The 22,013-nt window shown below is 35.8% G+C and overlaps 1 protein-coding gene across 1 annotated transcript in view; it reads right to left on the bottom strand.

Moving 5' to 3' along the window:
• LOC109099811 (leucine-rich repeat and fibronectin type-III domain-containing protein 2-like) overlaps window positions 1–22,013 on the bottom strand; it is a 138,764-nt gene that overhangs the window by 38,839 nt on the left and 77,912 nt on the right. Inside the window, exon 3 of the mRNA XM_042742951.1 lies at window positions 8,734–8,808. The gene's annotated coding sequence lies outside the window, so the exon portion shown is untranslated. The remainder of the gene's footprint in view (window positions 1–8,733; window positions 8,809–22,013) is intronic.

Raw genomic sequence — 22,013 nt, 5'->3', positions numbered from 1 at the left:
AGAATCCAGTAATAAGGAACAAACAATCCATAGATTTGCATGCTGTGCTGTGCATGGTTTTAATAATCAACAAGCTTGTGAAAAAGACCCTCAACACTGTATAGTAGGTAAACAATACTGGCTCATTCTAGATTCAAGGACTAATTCCTTGCATGCTACAGTAGCAAATACTCAAAAATGCAGATGGTCTCAGGATAATTACTGGGCACATCAGGGCTAAAGGCCCCCCAAGGCACCTGTGATTTTATTTCCCTCACACTAAATAAGAACAAACACACCAGCACAATCCTAAACATCTGTCTCTATGCACATCAAAATTGTCCTGATCCATGAGGTCAGTGCTCATTGTCAAGTACTGGTAAAATATGATTTCTACAATTATTGTGTCACAGAATGTTTTATTGAATGTTTTATAGCTGAAGAATAAATGCACTATTAGATGCAGGTAATCACACTTAGTCAGTCTCTCTCATAAAATTATACGTAATAGAATATGCTTTCAATGAAGCAACTCAATGTTCCTTTGTTACTAGTTCTAAAGTGACATTTTCAAATTAGTGACAGAGCTTTGAACCTGTGGTGGAAGGAAGTAGTTCTGCCCACAAAAAAAAGGTCTTTTTTAAGACACCCAGTTGTTATTTCTTATTTATTTGCACACTTATGCCACTGAACTGTTGTATAAATGCAATATCACACTTGTAGCCATTTGATATCACTCTATATCAGTATGACACTGCAGTCTCATGTCTACGGCCGAATCACAGCCATGCTGATATAGAACGTAAATCATTGTTCTTTGTACTAGTAAAATATGATTACAAAGGAATAAAATAAGTGCATACTTATTTAATTATGTATATTTACTCTGAAAACATTTTAAAAACAAATGTTAAAACTACAGAAGTTATTGAAACTTAGTCTAACCACTAATTCATTTTTTATGTCAACAGAAGCAACACAATTTTGATGTAAGAGGTAGTTTAAATAATATTAATAGTAATAATAATTTGCAAAAAATAGTGTTAATATTCTTTCATTATTAATAAAAAATATAATATTTATAACATCAGTGCATTTACATTTTATTCCATGACAACTGCAATGCAGTAAAAACCGCAAAGAGACTGAGATAAAACAAGCTTATGACAAAAACAAACATGCAATATAACCACAATATATATGTCATATTTTGAACACGGCTATGTAATGTCATTTGTACAAAGCCCCCATACTCTGTAACAAAAATAGCAGGCTTAAGCAGGCCTATGTTCTGAAAAGATGTTACATGAATATATTCATAGAGAGCATTGTGCTTAGAAGAAGCCTATAAAAGGCTGACACACCAAGTGCACACTCAGAAAGCCGGCGTGCCCTGTTTTCAGCAGAAAGGAAAACTTTAGTCTCTAAGTCTTGCATGTAGCCAAGAGTAACCCCTGTTTTACTGGAGTTCAGTGTCAGCAAACAAAGGTTCCCGCAAAGACACTGGGCGGCAACCGTGGCATTTCTGGTGCATTAGTCTCACACTGACACTTTTGTCACACTGATTCCCCGGGATAGAAAACGTATGCAGCTTTCAGTAGATCAATGCTGCTCCTCCTGGGGAATTTTTGCATTGTGTGCACTGCTGTGAGAGAAAAAAAAAAACATCAGTGGTGGCCTACTTTTGTGATTGTTCTTTCCCAAGTTGTTTAACTGATGAGTGCTCTATTGGAGAGGAATTAAAATGGAGGGAACTGTTTTCTCTGTGAGTGATTAATTACCACGGAAATAATTATCCCACAAAAACAGAGCAATCTCAAAGTAATAAGAAACAATACCCTGTTGAGGTATGACTAAGGACTTTTGGTTGGATTATTCATTCTGCAGAGTCAGAGTCTTGTTCTGGGAGGATGCTAAAAGACACCTAATTACAAAATTATCTTTGATGTAATGGTAGATGGAGTCTACTGTTCTTCTAATCTTTGAATCCCCTTGGTTGCTATAAGACTAAAGAGTATTTATAGAAATTTAAATAGTTTTCACTTGATGTAACTGCATATAGTATGTAACAAACAGAGAGAATACTTATTAACCATCTGGTATGCTGGTACTGTACACTATGTCCCAGTCTTGAGTACAGGCATAGTGAGTTGTAGTTCTGCTCTCAGCTTGTTTTATTTACGAGGATGTATTCTCTGCATCCTTTCCCATTCCTCTAGTGTATGAGGATGCGCCTTCTATATGAAATATGAATGCAAATGCCAATACACAATAATATTAGTAAAGCAAACTTCACAAATAAATATTGTGTGTTAACTGAATTGTTCTGCATTGTTAAATATAAATATATAAGGGATCGTTATTTACTGCTATGCAGCTGACAGGATTTATGGCTACAACTTAAATGTGAAGTCGGCATGGAAAAGAACCATGAACTCTCTAAAGGGACAGTCCCGTCTTGAACAACCTGGGGTTAAGTGCCTTGCTCAAGGCCCAATTGTGATGGCTCCTGACCCACTTCCCCAGGGGTTTGCAATCGTTCAGTTTTTTTTTTTTTTTTTTAGGAAAAAAAAAAGAGCAATTGCTGGATTCATGTAAGTGATTTGGTGTAACATTACTGAAGGCGGAAGTACAGATCACAAGGCAAAGAAAGTATTCTGTGGCTAATAAGTAAATGTGGTTAATAAGTTTTGTGGACCCATTTAAAATAGAAAAAATAAAAAAAAAAGATCTGAACTGGATTAATGGAATGAGCATTTCCTGGTGTTCCTGAGAAGTGAAGCACACTGCACAACTACTAAGTGATGTGTATTGGTATTTATATAGATTTTTCTTTCTGTTTACTCAGACACCTTTCAAGCCATTCAGGTTGACTGGTTCTGAAGTCTTGCATCACTCTACTACTAGCTGGTGTTTTGAGCCACTGGGGTTTTTCTCATTCTACTCAGAGCTTTTCAGATGTGCAGTATTTGCATATGAATTCATTATTCACCATGACAGGAGTGACAGGAGTTTCCAGGTTAGTGAATGGTTCTGTTCTTTTCTCTGGATTAACACTGTCCAACTGTTAATACATCTGTGGCACATTTTGCAAAAGCATTGTAAGTCAACTATGGTCAAGCAAGATCCATAGTTATCAACATAGTTCAACAAATTTGATTTGGTTGATTTGGTTGGACTTGTGTAAATGAACTATAATCTACTACCATATTTACTGGCATATTGCTTGAGACTTTCTGATATAAAATTATAATTAAACACTATTTGGAGTACTACTTGTGCACAATGCATATTTCTTAATATTAAGTCTAAAATATGTTTTAATGTCACTATTGATGAAGATTGCATGATTTAGAATAATATCTGTCTTTAAATGCAAGAGTTTAAGTGGACCTGTTGTATACTTGCAATAGTTTCTTACTTTAATATTTTAAAGCACAAAATTAGTTGTTCCAATTTAGCAGACTTTAAGTATACCAGTTTAATATACCAAAGTACATTTGCAGGGTATTTTTATGAAGTAGCCTACATAAATATGCAAATATATTTGTAGTATACTTAGCATAAAACAAAAAAACAGTCCAAGAGTGCACATCAATTAGGCCAAAAGGCTCAATGTGGGTGCTCTACCACACAAAAAATGAGAACAAAACATTAAAGTAGGCACACCACAGCTCCAGAGATAGTGTTCTCACCACATTAAACAAATGTATTTTAACTACATTTTAGTATATTTATTTTTCACTAGAGTAATCTCACATTAACTGCAATCTCAAATCAATTAATCATTAAAAATAAAAGTTATTACTCCACCACATGTGTGATGTCACAGAGGTGTGACCATGTTATGGCAGTTTCAGGATAACAATCATGATTAGTTCATTTCATTTTCATTGCCAATGTTCCATTGTACTATGGTGGATAAGCAGTGAATTACATTGTTTTACAGCAGTTTTACCAATGGTTGGGAGCCTGCAAAAAGTTGAGTAAGTTACTTAGTTTCTTTAATCAGCAAATATTGCTCATGCAGGTCTATGCTACTTTATGCTGGTTTGTGAATAATTTTGAGTAATTTTTTTTGTTTTTTTGATGGTTGATTATTGTTCTTTTAGGTTTATGGACTTGGTGGTCAGCTAATTTGATATTAATTTATGGAGGTTATGTGATTGAACATGGGAACACACACATCTTCAAAAACACATGTTTTGGACAACTCAAAGTTAGAAGGATTAGCTTTTTTTTTTCTTTTTTTTTTTTTTTTTTGAGAAATTATAGTGAACTGTCCCCAGTCCTTGGGGATTGTACCAAAGGTGGATGCTAGAGTTGAAGAGATGTTGTATGTGCACATGTTTTTGTCAGGTATTGTTTATTTTAAGAAGTTGTTGCTGATGGTACTGCAGCCTTAAATCTGAAAAGTTCTTTGGAGAAAAATGCATTTATTCTTTTAGCCTCTGATTCTTTAGCACATTTCTAAATCCCCAGTGCAGTTTTAGGTTAGGAAGTGTCAGCTATAAATATGCCATTGAGTTTTTCAGTAGCCAGGTGCTATCCGTCGGCAATGACCTTATGTTTCTCCGTAGCTCCCACATGTATCTTAGGCTTTTTTAGTGGATTTTCTGAACTGATGAAAATGTATACGGTAAGTTGCGTTGAATAAAAGTGTCTGTCAAGAGTAAAATTGCAAATTACAGTCAGAGGCATATGTAGCCTATACAGCTGTTTTTAGTGCATTGAGAATTGAATGTTAGATAAGTGCAAAATGCATTTATATTAAAACTGAATACTTGCTATTTGTTGACTCTTTGCTAAAATACTGCCATTCATTCCAGTTTCCTAATGAAAGTTTAACCAGTCAAGGACATAGCTGACCAAATGCAGGTGCAGATGAAGTACCAAGTCACATGGGAATCCCTGTAGGGAATATGAGTTGTGGTCTATGTTGAGTGACAGCTGTCAGACAACACCGACTTCTCAACCTCCCAAAATCTTCTTCAGCCTCCTTAGAACAATGCTGACCCACAAAATGACAGGTTTAAGTGGCAGGCCAGTGTATTAAACTAACAAGTACATTATGCTGTGTCAAACCACAAAATAGCTACAGAGATGTGCAAAAGATTTGTTGGTTAAGGCACAAAAATCATATCCAGCAACACATCAACATATACCAGAGAGGGCATACAGAAGTTGTCTAAATTTAATATCCACAGATCTTTTCACCTTTAGAGGAATAAGAATTGGGTGAATTGTTGCCATTTGCTTTGCACTTCTAATTGGTTGACCTTTATACAGAAATAGAATTGACTGGCTTTGTCAATCTCCTGAATGAAGAGTAATGTGGCACAGACATCAATTCGCTGTCATCGTAGAGGGGCTCAGTTCAGATTTAGAGAAAATTAGGGTTTTCGGGTTTGTAGTTCAATCCTGTTAGCTCTGAAGCTATCGCTACACTAGAGTACTCCAAAAAGTTGATCAGATTAAGTTTTAGAATACTTATGAAGTTCTAACAGATGGATTTCTCTAGCTATTATAAACAGTAGATGTCCAGCCATTTCGAGTTTACAAAACTCTAAAGAACTTCTTGTTTCTTCTCTGCTTATGAACTCAATGCAACGCATCTGTTTTGAGACTGTTTGTGCCTACACAAGCTAATTTGCAACAGGGAAGTTAAAGAATGTATTCTTGGAAAAATAAACATGAAAAGTTTAGCTGTTAAGGGCTGCTGATGAAAGTATTTTTTCGTCTAGATCTAAAGGCTTCTTTGTAGGTATGTTCATACTTTTGCGAAAGTCTGTTATTTTCCCTGAGGGTGCGCATGTTGTCGTCAGGACAGATCTGTCATAGCTTTGTTGCTTCTGGTAGTGTAGAGTGGCGACACAAACCGAGAACAACAAACAATTCCCCATTTAATTTTGATAGGTATACACAAAGTAGACTCCATGCTCTAGGGGTAAAAATATATGTTGTGGCATTGAACATCCCAAAGTGAAATGCTAGAATCTTGTTCTTAAAGCAGATCGTAAAATAATTGAACTCATACAACAACAGTGACAACATCTCTGATTATGCAATAAACATCCCCTGAACTGAAAGAACAGAGTGAAATATCCACCACAGTTATTTCAGTCTCAATGAATATTCAACAGACCTTTTTTTTTTTTTTTTCTGACAGATGACAGGAGAAAAAAAAAGGAAAAAAAAGTGAAGAAGGCACTGTGTCACATTTTCTCACGCTTTGTGCACTTCAATAATGTGTCGTGTTACATTATTACCAAAAAAACCTACCATGACAGAATACGCGGACTGACTGAGAATACAAAAGTGTCCTTCTATGCTGTTGGCTTCTGTTCCTATTATACAGTAAAAAGACCAGGGACAATTGTAGCATTTTCTTTTATAAATCTCAGAGTACAAGTACATATTTTGGTATAAGAACCATTTATATGTGCCAAAAGTAAGTGCAGTTATAAGCAGATTAATTTATAATTTGGAATTTAGTAGAAGACTAGTGTGATAATCACCCCTGCAATGTGGATGATTATAACTGTAGCAAGGAGCAATTGTAACACTTGAAAAAAGTGTTAACCTATAATAAGAGCACATCTCAAAGTAATAATATTACTGCTTTAATACATCTAAATATCACAGATTAATATTATTGAATAATTTTCACCTTACTAATTGTTTTAGCTGCCAGAAATGTATTTAAAGTACAGTACATTATAATACTTACTAGAAATTGGTTAAATGTAATATCTTCAATCCACTGCTAGGCCAGATAGGAATGTTGGAAATTTCTCACAAAGGTAAACATTCACAATTCATTTTCAGAAGCTAAGTGAAGACTTTACTAAGTTGTTTTGTTCAAGTGGTCACTTTAACTTACTTTTAATTTAATGCATGCAATGAGACAAAGCTATATACGGATAGTACGTTCTCCATTGTTTTTGATGGTAAACTCATCTGCCATGACTCCCAATGACTTTGTCTTTTATTAGTTAAATTGGCATATGGCTTGATATTTTACTGTTTATAGCAGTGGTTCCCAACCCTAGTCTTGAATCCACCCCAACACAACACACCTGATTCAGGTCATCAGCTCATTAGTAGAGACTTCAAGATCTGAAATTGGTGTGTCAGAGAAAGGAGACATGCCAAATGTGCAGTGTTGGGGTGTTTCCAGGACCAGGGTTAGGAACCACTGGTTTATAACATTCCATCATTGGATGAATATGAGAAATTAATTAGATTTCCTGTCACAAATATTTCAGTGTGGAAAACTGAGAGGATCAAAATACTATTCAATATACAGTATATAGTTTGGGATCAAGATTTCTTATGTTTCTTATGCTCATCTGCATTTATTTTATCAAAAAGTATACTGTAAAAAAAATATATAATAATCTCACATTAATTGCAATCGCAAATCAATTAGTAAAAAGAAAAAAAAAAGTTACTACTCCACCTCCTGTATAAAGTCATTAGCAACAGTCCTGTATTGTTAAACCAATGTGGTTCAAATGACAGAGGTGCAACCTTGCTACTATACTTTCACAGAGCAGTCATGACTAACTAGTGATTTCTCCAAAAAAATGCATTGGACTACGGTGGTTATGAAGGAAATTTACCCATGGTTGGGAGCCTGCTGCAAGTTGACTAGGTTTCTTCAACCAGCAAATATGATTACAGGTCTATGATAGTTTATGCTAGTTTGTTGTTAGTTTGCCTGGTAGACCAGAACAGCCATTGTGTTCACTAGCAAAAACCTGGGTGATACTCATTAGCCGGCATGAAATAGCAGTAATATTGTGAAATATTTGTGGTATTTAAAATAATGGTTTTCAGTTTGACATACTTTAAAACAAAACTTATTCCAGTGATCTAGTGCTGAATTTTGAGCATCATGACTCAAGTCTTTAGTGTCATATGATCCTTTATTAATCATTCTTGGTTTCTTTTTTTTTTTCAATGTTGGAAACAGCTGTGCTGCTTATTGTTTTGCTGAAACCTGTGATATGTTTCTCTTTTTTCAGAGTTATTTGATGAATAAAAATTTAAAAACAGCACTTATTTAAAATAGATATATTCTGTAACCATAGTCTACCATTCAAACGTTTGGGGTCAGAGACTTTTTTTTGGAAGAAAAGAAATACTTTTATTGAGCAATTTTATTTACATATGTTAAATTGTAAAAAAAAAAAAAAAAAAATTGATAGTAAAGACTCACTGTATATTGTTAGTAAAAACTTTTTATTCAACTTTTTATTCATCAAAGAATCCTGAAAATCACAGATGACAAATAAATAAATAAACAAAAATAAAAATAGTTTCTAACATTTAGCATTTTATAGTGATTTCTGAAGAATCATAGTGATTTCTGAAGAATCATGTGACACTGAAGACTGGAGTATTTGCTGATGAAAATTAAGCTTTGCATCACATAAAAAAAAAATAAAAAAAAAAATAAAAAAATAGTTATAGTCAACTAATTACAGGGATCAACTACAATCTAAGCACCCTACTCAAGGGTACAATACCAGCAGAGCAATAACATGACCTTTAAAATTATGCAACTTATCTTCAAGTTCTCTCTCTCCTAAACTAATTTAATGAATGAGTTATATGCATAACTCTCTCTCTCCACCTTTGTTCAGTAGTCAAACAATAAAAAGGACAGGTGAAGGAGGTGTAAATTGGCAGAATCAAAGTGGTGTGAATACATGAACACTTCCACATCAACAAGTAGCTCATTCTTACCTATATTGTGTTTTGTGCCATATGGTTCCTTCTCGCAGCCTTGATTTTGAACGATCCCACACAGCAGGCTTATACCTTAGTATTCAAAAAAGAAAAAAGAAAAAAAAAGATTACACAATTAGTGTCTTCCAGGAAAACCTAATATATATATATATATATATATATACAAGTGCTTCTCAATAAATTACAATGTTGTGGAAAAGTTCATTTATTTCAGTAATTCAACTCAAATTGTGAAACTCGTGTATTAAATAAATTCATTGCACACAGACTGAAGTAGTTTAAGACTTTGGTTCTTTTAATTGTGATGATTTTGGCTCACATTTAATAAAAACCCACCAATTCACTATCTCAACAAATAAGAATACTTCATAAGACCAATAAAAAAAATAAAAAAAAAACACATTATTAGTGATTTGTTCATTTACTGTACATGTACTCAATACTTGGTAGGGGCTCCTTTTGCTTTAATTACTGCCTTAATTCGGCGTGGCATGGGGGTGATCAGTTTGTTGCACTGCTGAGGTGGTATGGAAGCCCAGGTTTCTTTGACAGTGGCCTTCAGCTCATCTGCATTTTTTGGTCACTTGTTTCTCATTTACCTCTTGACAATTCCCCTATACTGTAGATTCTCTATGGGGTTCAGGTCTGATGAGTTTGCTGGCCAGTCAAGCACACCAACACCATGGTCATTTAACCAACTTTTGGTGCATTTGGCAGTGTGGGCAGGTGCCAAATCCTGCTAGAAAATGAAATCAGCATCTTCAAAAAGCTGGTCAGCAGAAGGAAGCATGAAGTGCTCCAAAATTTCTTGGTAAACGGGTGCAGTGACTTTTTCAAAAAACACAATGGAGCAACACCAGCAGATGACATTGCACCCCAAATCATCACAGACTGTGGAAACTTAACACTGGACTTCAAGCAACTTGGGCTTGTGAGCTTCTCCACCCTTCCTCCAGACTCTAGGACCTTGGTTTCCAAATGAAATACAAAACTTGCTCTCATCTGAAAAGAGGATTTTGGACAACTGGGCAACAGTCCAGTTCTTCTTCACCTTAGCCCAAGTAAGACGCCTCTGACATTGTCTGTGGTTCAGGAGTGACTTAACAAGAGCAATACGACCACTGTAGCCAGTTGTGTGGTGGCTCTTGGTGCCTTCAGTCCGTGTGCATTGAAATTATTTAAAACACGAGTTTCACAATTTAAATGTTTTTGCTTTCTGCACTTATATACCAAGATTTTTGGATTGAACTATCATGTTGTCTTTAAAATGGCGATTTATTTTGCTTTGACATCCATTTTATTTTCTACAGCTGTGTGACTTCAACCCCCAGGAAGGCCATATGCAGTTTATTTATGAAATCATATCAGAATATTTTACAGCAGGGGTGTTACAGCAAAACTGCAGTTCTGTGGTCACAATGGGATTTATTCCAATTCCATAAAGAGTGTATAGCATACTCCTCACTGTTGGATGGCCTATCTATCCACACACAATGTGCCTGTACTATAATAGTACATGACATGTTGGCAGTGGGTATGTGGTTGAAAGCTCAGAGCTTGTTTTTATTACTTTTTTTTTCTGTTCCTTTTTATGTGTCTGTGGACGCAATGTAATGTGCCATGATCTTTGTTTCTCACTGGAGAGAGTCTCTTCATTTGTCATGGATGGCCAAACACAAAACACCCTCATTTCCAAGAAATGTTTATTTGAAACAGGGAGGGTGACATTCCAGATGATGAGACTAATAATATGAGAGAGCACCAGTAATATCCTGTTTCTGTGTATGAATTCTTATCTTTCTACCTCTCCCTCTGCTCTTTCATGTAATGATGCTCAGTCGCACAATTTTCTTTCTTTCTTTCTTTTTCTTTCTTTCTTTCTTTCTTTCTTTCTTTCTTTCTTTCTTTCTTTCTTTCTTTCTTTCTTTCTTTCTTTCTTTCTAGGTCTTTCTTTCTTTCTTTATTTCTTTGTTTTTTTGAATTTTGGAGAAAATCTCTCTCTCTCTCTCTCTCTCTCTCTCTCTCTCTCTCTCTCTCTCTCTCTCTCTCTCTCTCTCTCTCTCTAACCTTCTTAACTGAACGGCAAACACTCAAGATGGGTTTGGTGCACACAGGGATAAAAAGTACTCCATGTGCACATATACTGCTGTATCTTTAATGTTGTGGTCCTATTTTTCTACCGGAAATCCTGGACATCTTGTTTAGATAGATGGCATCATGTATTCTATCAAATACCAATAGATAAAAAAAATCTAAAATTGACTGCCTCTGTTAGAAATCTTAGAATGGGCCATGGTTGGATCATCCATCAGAACAATGATCCCAAAAAAAATTGGGCCACTGAGCACAAACCCAAGCCATGGCCACTACAGTTCCCTGACCTGAACCCTATAGAAGATAGGTAGAAGTAGGGTGAACTGAAAAGAGTGTCCATGATTTTGTGTATTCATATATTGTATGCCAAAGAAGAAAGAAATCAAGCAAAAACAATATGAGGGTGAGTAAACAATGACAAAAAAAAAAAAAAAAAAACTCTATCCAAACATCAGGGTTAGAATGTTTGTTTGTGATCCTAGTTTATCAAATAATTCCAGTGAGGATGCCGATAAGAGCAAAACACGACAATTTGGAAAGCAATTTCCACACTAATCCATTTGCATTTCTTTCTGCTCTGAGGCCCCACCAATTTCCATATGTTCAGCGTCGGATTAGCAGCACACTTGCTCAAGTTTAGCTAGTGTTATTTTTATTTCCTTTTCACCAGTTTACCGCATCACATGTGAAGCGTATTCCCATATTCAGCTTCAAGTCAGTGCAGTCATGCAAGCGACATCAGATGGGCTGGGTATTGACAGCTCTGGAAATAGAACTGATGTGTGTGTGTATTTGCACAGTGTAATATAATGCAATTCCCTTTTTGAGGGAATAAAGAAAAATAAGAATAATAAAAAAAAATCTGACTATGATGATAGCTCAATGACATGTGAAGTGACATAAAAGGGTTTACCTGCACTGAAATGCTTCAAAACTAATTTTACGGTAGGAGAATACCCACCATTAAATGAAACCGTACAAATTGCTGGCGCGATCTTAAAGCACCAGCATCTAATGGAGGGATTTGACCTTTTTAAAGAGACTTTAGAGATAAATGAGGAAAGACGCTGTAAAGCGTTCAGTGACAGACTCTGACATTTGCATTCAGAATAAACAAACACCTCTGTTTGGCTAAAAGAGGCTCTTGAGATGAGTACTCTGCTGCTGAGCCTCAAGAGAACAACTGTTGAAATATCAACAATTAACATTAGATTTAGCTAAAATGTTTTAATGTCACTGTAAAAAAAAAAAAAAAATAATGATGGATGACTGGTCTCATTTCAACAATAAGTAGGGGAATGAATGAATGAATAAATAAATAAATTTAAATTGTGCATTTAGTGGGTCATCTCTTATGCCTACCCATCCATGAAAAGCAATTGTTATTGATCATATAATAATAATAATAATAATAATAATAATAATAATAATAATAATAATAATAATAATAATAATAATAATAATAAATACGTTATAGACACTGTAAAAAAATCTGTTATTTGTAATTCAATGCATAATTGTTACTTGCTCTTTATTTGTAATTAATTGTGAAATATACTAGCAATTTCTGAGTGAAAAAAAAAAGCTCAAAAGCTCAACATGCTTTACAAAGAACAAATATAAAAGTGCATCTAAACAGAACAAACAAACCAAATTATGTAACAATGGAGATGATATATTATACATACTAGTGAAACAACTTAGTCTCAGCTTGAGATGTTACACACTTGGACCACTGGCATTAGGTATATAACATGCAAAATATGATAATACTTCAGGAGTTTCGAAATCATTGGATTTCTGGGAGACAAGAAACAAAGCCAAAATTCCCTTTTTGGAATAAGAAAGCCATTGTGTTTACAGCTGTGACAGTAAGTGCTTATGAGGATCAACTAAGCACTGGGTTTTCAAAAATATATGAAGTTCACAGCACCATTAATGTAGTAATCTTGCACTACTTTCTTGAATTAATTGCATGCTGGTCTCTTAGTATAGGGACATCAACTTTACATTTTGATGCCCTCAAACTTGAAGTTGAACAAAACATACTGTGAGTGGTCACTTTACATGTCGGTCAGACGTCCTCTTGGGCAACCCTTGGCCAATGATAGCTGCTATGTAGTCCAAACCTTCTGCTGTCACTCTGAAGTTCTGGCTACATTACAGAAGACTAAAAACAACCTAACAATGAAGCCAGCATCATAGTGCAGAGTATTGGAGTAGATCAACATGTAATCCCAAAGAGACTCCAAACAAAATGAGTGTGCAGAAATAGAACAAAACAAAAGAAAAACAGCATTGTGAAAATAATGTTGAAAAAGATTTAAAGCAAGTAGTTTCTTAAAATAAACGGCCAAAAAGGCACACATGAGTAAGAATATTGAGAATGATGCAGCTGAAAGAACAGTCTGTTCCACACGGTCTGTAGTCAGCCTCAATTTGCCTGCGTCAATACAGAGGCTTTATGAGGGTCAGTGCTTTCAGAGCAGGCTGCGCAGACAAATCCTAACACAAAATGGGAGTTGCTCAGCCACCTGACAAAAACAAGCCCACTCTTATTATAGAAGTAACCTGGGCTAACCTTCTCGCCTCTGTTCAATAAGGTATACTGACTGAGCTAAGAAACATAGATGTTACTTTCCTCAACTTTGGAGGCATAAAAAGTTTCATAGCATGAATCTTACATGAAGTTATTGTGTGGCGCAGTTTGAGCAGTGTTACACTAATTAATTAACTTTATTTTATCAGTATTTTATCATATAATCAGTATGCTGTAAAACAACAGCACAGCCCACTGAATGCACAATTACATATGCTGCTTAAAATAATAATAATAATAATTATAATAATAAATAAGGAAATAGAAATAGATTTCTCAGGGAAATAGATACAGAAAACAAAGAATTGCTAGCTCCCATGCACGTGCATTTACAGTACAATGCAATTTTTTTTAACCACAGAGGTCGTTTTTATGTATGCTGTGTGATAACTATGTAATAACATATATATTACATAGTTAATACTTAGCATTACAACTAATGTTGTAACCCATGTCCCTCAGAAATTTATCAAACACCATTGTTCTTTACAAATTATTATACAACTGCACAGCTGACTTCTCAGTGTAAGAACTCAATACAACACCTCATGCAAGACATATTGGGAAAGGTCTGTGTTTAGGAGGCAAGTAAACTTTTTTTTTTCTTCGACTACCTTACACTCATGGTTCTCCTGTGGAGAGGTGTAATCACATTTTCCACTAGGTTTGGGACAAGTGCCCCCCAGATAAGAGCTTATCATATTCCTTCATGTTGTCATTACGTACCTACTGCTTGAGGCCCATGGGCATGTCCACTTATCTGGGTTCTGCAATTTGAGAGGGACCACTGGGTTCAATGCACAGCTCATGTTCCTTGCTATGAGCTGCATTTTGGAAAGAGATGCTACTTGGCATCAACAAGGTTACCTAGATAATAAAATAACCTAGAAATATAATGTTCTTGCTGTTGAAAGAAGGCCAGCAAAAAAGTAATTAAAACAGGTTCACCCTTTGCATTTTTGTTATTTAAATTTAAAATTTTCCAGTGCAGCAGTTTTTGCAAACTATCATGCTGGACTGTAAACATTCACTTTATTATGTGAATACATATATGCCAAACAATAAATATTGGAAAGCTTAATGTAGTCAATACAGTTGATTTCAGTAAGGATTACGCTACAGAATCAGATTTATAGGGTCTGCCAGAAAATAATAAAGAGGCTTAATTTTTATTTGTTGCTTAATATCGGTGACCCCTACCTGAAAATACAAATATAAATCTCAGGAGTAGGGTACCATGACATGAAAGGTTCTAGATAAAACAATAAATCTTTAGCATGACAAAATGACGCCAAACTAAATTCTCATTTAACTTGGTACATGGCTTCTTTCTGGATTAAATGTATTGATCAGATTGTAGTAAAATTTAGGATAAGTTAATAATTATTTTGTGTATTTCTTCAACAGATTCATTAACCAGATTTACATCTCCAGAAGGAAATACTACTGCTTGCAAGACAACAATAGAATAGTCTGGCAAGTTTAGGACTGAGGTTCTGTATAAAGAAATGTTGCTTGTCATGATACCACATAACTTGTTTTCTGTTGGAAGCCTTGCAAGAATTGTAATGTATCCAGCAGCTTTTATGTGGATGACGAGTTAATGGATATAATCACAGGAGAGTTGGCTGGTTAGCATCGACAGTTAGCCCCCACGGGTTTCCAACTATGTGAGGGAAACATCAGTCTATTGAGACCACAATGATGAAATCTGGGGCATATCACAAAGACAACAGCTGTTATAGAATCAGCAATAACCCACATTAAATTAGACCAAAATGAGGGTGAACAGAGGGTGTATATCTTATCCATACTCTAACCTAAGAGATGATCCTGAAAGTTGCCTTGTCCTTGATCTCCTGTTTCAAAACATTACATATCTTGAGGCTCAGGTTAGAGATATGGTATGAGACCACAATCAAGGAATCTCAAGAATCTATCTATCTATCTATCTATCTATCTATCTATCTATCTATCTATCTATCTATCTATCTATCTATCTATCTATCTATCTATCTATCTATCTATCCAGTATTAAATAGCTTCATATCAAATGAGCAGATCTCAAAGTGATGCTGGTGTTGCAGGATTAGGCCTATTTTGCATATCATCTAAATAGGGCATGAGTGGCCCATATTCAGTTTAGTGCCCATGCTAACAGATTACAGCCTTCACACTGAGAGCGTGACCTGCAAGGTGCTGCATCCAAGACACAGCAGTGAACGATTAGTTAAAGCACCAAAAAACATATGAAAGCAAATCTGAAACATCTGCCCATTAAAGAAAATTCATACCATTAAAACACACTCTATGGACAGTGGGTGCTGTATGTGTCCATTAAAGTATGTAAGTACTGTACATCTCTGTTTGAGCTCTTAGCAATGGGGTAATCTTTTGTTGAAGCAGACGTAATTATATTTCATGTTTGTTTGCTGAAATAAATCAGCTAGCATTGGGTTGTGAATTCGGTGTGTGCCCCCTGGCAACAAACACAAAAACAACCATTAAAGAAAAGCCAGTAAGGTGGGCTTTTGCTTTCACAGCATGCAACATTAAGTTGACATTTAAGAAGGGAGCGTTTTTGCAGAATATCCTCACAATACCTTTCAATTTATTTCCACTCGCAACCCGTCCCACTTTCCCTCCTCCAGTTCTGTGTAAACTATTTAAAGCCTGAAAAATGACATGCAGTGTGAATAAGCTCAACCCAGTGTGTAGACGGGAAGATGTTTACTGTTTTTTTTTTTTTTTTTTAAGCTCCTGATATTCAGCACTTCAATGCTTTTTCCTCAGTCTTCTGCTGAACCTCAACTCACCCACCATTCACACTGGGAAGCATTGCACATAGAATTTAAAGCCCAACACTTCATCCCTTTTTCCTGTGGAGGTTTGAGAAAAGCTCCTCTCCGAGACTTATAAGTAGCTCATCTCATCACTCTAAGCATATTTGTAATACATCGTATAATCTCGCTTAACTTTCTGATAGCTTGTCTCGGTGGATTACAAGCAGCCAGCTGCCACTTCTTCTTGCCTGATGCTGTCTCCCCACTACAGTTATATGTAACTTTGATTTTATTTATTTATATATTTTTTTTGGACTCCACGCTAAGCATACTGGAAAGCATACTTGTTGGAATAGATAGACCGGGATGTATATTGTGGTTGGCTTCTTGCTCCTTGAGGTTCCCTTGAGCAAGTTGCATGAATAATGGTTTTGGGAAGCATATGCAGACTGGCTGTAAACATAAATGAAATATGCTTTCATTCCAGACTTGTGATGGTTGCACTTACTTCTTATGCACTTATCCGTATCTGTAGCAATCTCAAAATTATTTGTTTCTGTATCTGTATTCAGATAAAATTCAGAAATGGGCGGAGCTTATTCCAGACCACTTATTCCTCTACCACTTGTTTCTGTAGCTCAAGTGGTAGAGCATTGCGTTACAAAGCGCAAGGTTGGGGGTTCGATCCCCGGGAACACATGATATGTTAAAAATTGATAGCCTGAATGCACTGTAAGTCGCTTTGGATAAAAGCGTCTGCTAAATGCATTAATTTAATTTAATTTAGAAAGTCCATCAAATCACATTCTGCTCCCTTGATAGTTTTCAATTATTATTTTGTTATTATTATTATTATTATTATTATTATTATTAATATTAATATTATTGTTTTTTTGTTGTTTTTTTTCAAAAATGTATTTAAATATATTTGAACTAAAACTAAGTGCAATAAATTAAGTGTTAAATAAAATATCTGATTTCTGAAACAGCAAGGCCACCTTTTGTGATCAAATGTGCTGTTGGTACACTCTTCGGAGTATCATAAGGCTGGGAAATGATGAACATGACAAACTCTTGCCACTCTTGCAACTGACAAAACCACATTTATTGCTTATGTTGCGTGCTGTTAATTACCAGAGTTTAAAAGCTGTGACTTTGTTTCATATCGAAAGTAACAAAGCTGATTGAGATTATTGGATGCCATTTGCGATACAAATATTTAGTTGAGTTCACACATCAACAGAAAACATTGTGTCTTTAAATTTAGGAATCCAATCCAGTATCGATTAAAAATGATTCAGCAAAATTGTTAATCCAGCAGTAATGTACACACAGATGACATTTGTTTACCATATCCACTTTGTGTGCACAACAGACACTGACAGAGTCAAAACATGCCATTGGAGAAATGTAAATCAAATCATATAAAAAAATTAGCCTATCGTTATTGTTTATCACTCAGCCTTAGTTCAAGGTTCAAAACATTTAAATAGACATATCAAACAATAGAAAATATGTATGCTTCAGTATTTTAGTTTATATTACTTTTGGCAAGCTCTAATTTCTGAGAGATATACAGAAACATATACGCTTATTATTGCATCATGATTTTAGAGGTCTATGTATAATATTGCACTATCCATGGCTCACCTGTTATCTAGAAAACACGGAAGTGACAATGTCTGCAGAATATTTGTCCTGTTATTCAGAAGAATTTGTTATTCATTATTCATTCTAAAGCCATTATCTGTGTCTTTCTGAATAAGGTATTCAGCACATCCCTAGTAACATGGGTTAATATTAGTTTTAGGGGTAGGTTCAAGGTTATTACCCAGTTATTGTAATTATTACAATAAGTACATGGTACTGTATGTACATGTAGAACCTTTGTGATTATAGACAGCAGGGCCTACTGTATGTGTCGTGTGAGCAGAAATCGCTTGCAAAACTCTCATTTATGATTGCCTGTGCATCCATCCATCTGCATATTGTCATAGTCCTTTTGTGAACTTATTATTATTATTATTATTATTATTATTATTATTATTATTATTATTATTATAGATTCAACAAAACAACATCCATTCAAACAAAACAGGGAAGGGGGAGCAACAGACACCATAGTCCTTTTTGGAGGATTTTACGTATGTGGCCTGATCCATCCTATACATTCACATTGGCCAGATACAATTACACTTGGCCAGGCTGTATTTTGTATGCAACTCAAACCACATCCTGATTGCTATCAGACTCAAATGTATCTCCACAGGCATTTACGCAAGTCTTTTCATGCTCAAGTAGCTGCCCAATCAGCAAAAAAAGTGACCAAATAAATGGTCTCAAAAATGTCCAAGATTTGTTTATATGTTCAACCTATTGCTGCAAACTCAGAAGCCGAAAAAAATTCTGATACTATGCCTGTATAAATCATCTTGTTTTATACAAACACTTGATTTTGTCATCTATGCCCTACAGAAAAATGGATCCTGCTCTTTAAGTGACACTTGAAAATGCGGGTGTTCTGAAGATATGAGATGTTGCAGATTGAGTATGTTTGTGTGGGAGTTTGTGTGCAAGTGCGCTCGCCTGTTTACGCGTGTATATGAGAGAGAATGAGTCAAAGATCGAGGCGGAGAAAGAGCGAGAGAGACTTACTGTGCAGTCTTAACAGTGGCATGTTTGTTCATCTTTCAGTATGTGTGATGCCTTGAGACATCAGTGAGCTCACAGCTGCAATGCTTTGGACACCAGCGAATAAAATGTCAGACACCCGGGGACAAGACACAGATCTCAGCCTTAGCGTATCAGAATATCAACACAGCCCTCCAGCTAGATAAAGAAATAAACTGCTAAAAAAAAAAAAAAAAAAAAAAAAAAAAAAGAAATGTGCCTAATGTTTTCCCAATCGAAGGGTTGTGGTTCGATCTCTAGTGGGGGGGAGTGATGTGTTCTCTCTCCACCTTCAATCTCCGACTTAGGTGCCTTTTCATGCATAGCAATGTCCTCTGTGTTGAGAGAGATGGATTCGGTTCCGGTCCCATTACGTGGCTCTCATCATCCTTGTCCAGCTCAATTTAATGCTGATTGTCTCAGGTCACATATCAACCGGATCATCCACTATTTGTGTCTCTCGCTCTCTCAGTTTAGTATACGATCTAAACAAAACACATCATTTCTAATTAGGGTTGACATTATCAACAAATTATTGTCAATTACAATTACATTCTCAGTGTAAGAAAACAAAAGAAAAAATGGCAATATCTTTTCAAGGTTATATACAGTGTTTTCCCATGGAATTGGGCTACTTTAACACTGTAGCTACTGGCTGCTTTTCATGTCTGCAGGTTGAAGCAACCCCAATAATGTGATTTTTAGTCCCTGGAATGCAAATTTTACTGGAGGATTCCCAGCGAAAAAAGTGTATTTTACCCCCTGGAATGCTATATATATATATATATATATATATAAATTTTTTTTTTTTTTTTTACCAGGGAACCCCCTGGTAAACGTTTGGGCTAGTTTTGTGTAGCAATTGGGTGGGTTTTGTTGTGAAAACCTGGCAACCCTGGATATATAAAACAGCTCAGATTATTGCTTACCAGGCTCATTAGAAAAACATGCCTCTAACTCATACATGGGCAATATACGGCCCGGGGGCCGGATCCGGCCCGCATATTGCTTCAATCCGGCCCCCGCCATGCGCTCGATGCACTCGCAATTTGGACATTCATTTTTTATATGAAAACCCCAAATCGCACGAAAATCACACACAAAACACATAATCGTACAAATACTTAAATTGTGCATTTATTAGCTTCTTGTTTCAGTGAAGAAATGTCACTTTAGCTTAGTTATCACGCATGATGAACCACGTGACGTGAGATGATTGACAGGTCTGACGCAAATCAGGAAGAGGAGACACTTCTGGCTGCGTTCGCTGTTTGAGCTCTTCAGATCGCATAATTCAGTGAAAAATGAATAAAAATGTTTTTCTGTATGACGAAATATTTTACTAACATGATAACTAATCATTATTTCTCCAAATATGCGCACCATTGGACTAATAGGCCTGGCGGATGCTGTATTTTTTATGTATTTGAACACAAATAAACCGGAGAAGACGGAAATAAATGTTGTGTGAGTATAATGATTTCTATTCAAAATAATGATCGTTACAGATTAATTATTTTGCACTCCTAGCATAAATTAAGAAATTAATGTCACTGCAAACCAGTTTTAATCATGAACAGTGGTCAAATATCGAAGCTGGAGTCTTAAACCTTTCTGAAGTTTCTAAAATGATGCTCAGATTGTCCAGAAGTAATAGTGTGATATTTTGACGAGTAATGAATTTTGAACAACAATAATCTGTGATCTTTGACGTGAAAGGGGTTAAAAACAATCCAACAGATGTCGCTGTGTGAAATTACAATTTGTGCCTTTACTTCTCTTCTTCACTCCTCAAAGTAACAAATTCTAAACGGCCGGCGGCATAAAAAAAAATGTCAAAATGAGTGCAGTAAAAAAGAGAAAAGTTTTCTTTCCAGAACTTGAAGATTCTGATTGGATGCTTGACTTTGCATTTGCTGTGGATTTAATGGGCCATTTAAATGACCTCAATCGGAAGCTGCAGGGGAAGGATGTGTTCGTGCACGAACTGTATTCCTACGTGCGAGCATTCAGAGCAAAGCTGACCCTGTTTTTCCGACAAATGACAAACAAGAGCTTTACACATTTCCCAACTCTCGCCACAATGAAGCATGTGCCATCCCGACTCACTGTCAAATACACCACTACACTCGAGGATCTGCACACTGAATTTAACAGGCGTTTCTCTGATTTCGGAACAATTGAAAAAGAGATGGAGCTGGTGTCCGCCCCCTTTTCCTTTGACAGCGACCAAGCGCCTCCGGAAGCTCAGCTTGAGTTGATTGACATGCAGTGCGATCCCACTCTCAAGGAGAAATTTGCCTCGTCATCATTGGACAGGTTTTACGGTGCATTGAACGAGGGTCCACGTATGTATGCGAGCAGACTTTCTCTGTAATGAACTTTAACAAGTCACGCTACAGATCACGACTAACCGACACACACCTGTCGTCCGTGTTGCGCATCTCAACGTCGAACACAACCCCAGATTTCGGTGACTTAGTAAAGAAAGGTGACCGTCTCAATTGTTCACATTGAGTTACAGAACACCGACAAAAAGCTCTTCATCTCAGTTGCATAGGCCGAAATACATTTTTCTAAAGTAGGCCTAGCCAAAGTTCCATTAAGTTACCCTTGATTGATGATGTTATTTTTACAGCATTGTTCAGTTTCATGTTGCCATGTTGTTCTTATGCATGTCCCGTAGATAGTGATGATACAGCTAAATCAAATTAAAATTTTGTGAGATGCATAGGCCTATATAGGCCCTTTATTTGTTTCAGGATTGAATATTTTTTTTGGAGTTTATCTTTTATTTTTAATTTCCAGTAGTTAGGGTACCACCGTTACAATATGTGAAAGAAAATTACAAAAAAAAATAATAATCACAACTGAAAACTGAATATGTTTTTTCATTCAGTGATGAAGGTCTCCCTCTGATATATAGCCTCAATTAAATTTGATAATTCCAAGCCAGATTGCCTGAAGTCTGTATGTTAATGTAACTTGCACACATACATTTGCAGTTTTGTTAATAGTTTTTCTATCTTGAAAAGCTACAGCTGGTATGAATGACAGTTGAACAATATGCAGGGTAGTGTAGGAAATGAATCCTTGAAAATAAATCCAGTTATTGTAACCTTAGAGTAGCC

This window comes from Cyprinus carpio, chromosome B17 (genome assembly GCF_018340385.1).
Source record: "Cyprinus carpio isolate SPL01 chromosome B17, ASM1834038v1, whole genome shotgun sequence".
Classification (NCBI taxonomy): Eukaryota; Metazoa; Chordata; class Actinopteri; order Cypriniformes; family Cyprinidae; genus Cyprinus; species Cyprinus carpio.
This window is presented reverse-complemented; position numbering and strand designations above follow the sequence as displayed.